Source organism: Austrofundulus limnaeus, unplaced genomic scaffold (assembly GCF_001266775.1).
Source record: "Austrofundulus limnaeus strain Quisiro unplaced genomic scaffold, Austrofundulus_limnaeus-1.0 Scaffold385, whole genome shotgun sequence".
NCBI classification, from domain to species: Eukaryota; Metazoa; Chordata; class Actinopteri; order Cyprinodontiformes; family Rivulidae; genus Austrofundulus; species Austrofundulus limnaeus.
Window position 1 is genome coordinate 339,507 of NW_013952787.1, and position 1,105 is coordinate 340,611.

The following is a 1,105-nucleotide window of genomic DNA, read 5'->3' on the forward strand; positions in this document are numbered from 1 at the left end:
CACACACACACACACACACACACACACACACACACACACACGGGCAAAAACACAATAGTCTGCATTTCACTTTCTGAGGCAGTTGATAAAAAAACAGGACTGATTGAAAAATGTGTGAAAGGCAAATTGTTGGAACTCTTCATCTTTTTGTACCACAGATGGAAAAAACTAGAGCAATATCACAAAACATTTTGCAGGAGTTAGGTTAGAGAAACAACTGGTTGCACTCATTGCTGTGTTGGTACTTTAGTTGAACTGGTTCATCAGGTTTTATGTAAAACTGAAGCTGCACACTGTGTTAAATAGTGTATTTCTGCTGGAACAATGTGGAATATGTGTGTGCTCGCAGCTCCATACTGCAGGTACAAACCTGTTACCCTGAAACTGTCGAGCTAAAAATACATTTGTAATTTATCTGTCCCGTGAAAGACACACCAAGTTCCTATACAAAATCTTAGTTGTCAATTTTCCTCTTTGTACCATTGACTGAAACCTGCAAAAAGGGTCACTCAATGTGAAGGAATGCCTCAAACGTCTTCCATGTGGGGACACAGTGCTCCTGATCATTAACGTCTGATAAGGCTGTCTGTGCTGCTTTAAAAGGACTGTTTATCACACGGTTTCAGTATTTGCAGCAGAGTGGAGAGAGAGAAAAGCCCGACTGTTGCAACAAGTGACGTTCAGCTTGTGAAACGAGCCCATTCTGTTTATAACACGGCAACTTGAAGCAGTAAACAGGCTTCTGCGTGAAGTCAAAACAAAGCTGAAGGAGCATTAGGGAAACACGTGGCTCTGTAAAATTTGTCTGCCTGAAGCTTTTTTTGTGTCATCGGGATGGTTCAAAGCAAACTGCAAGTCAATAACATTTAACAAAGGGAGGAAAAGAACAGTTAGTCATATGTATCTTTAGCTCATAAATAGCTATGCTAACTAGAAAATGTCTAACTTGGTCAAAACCAGCCCCTTTGCTTCGTACAGAAGGTCTGGAACCTTGGATATTGAGAAGCGATTGCTTGCTGGAGGTGTGGACTCTGTTGAAGTTTAAAACAATTGGATGTGTGTGTGCGTGCGTGTGTGTGTGTGTGTGTGTGTGTGTGTGTGTGTG

General features: G+C 41.4%; 1 protein-coding gene across 2 annotated transcripts in view; it reads right to left on the reverse strand.

The window, feature by feature from the left end:
• The window catches only part of LOC106528495 (large neutral amino acids transporter small subunit 4), a 43,444-nt gene that overhangs the window by 18,584 nt on the left and 23,755 nt on the right, over nucleotides 1-1,105 (reverse strand). The window lies entirely within an intron of this gene.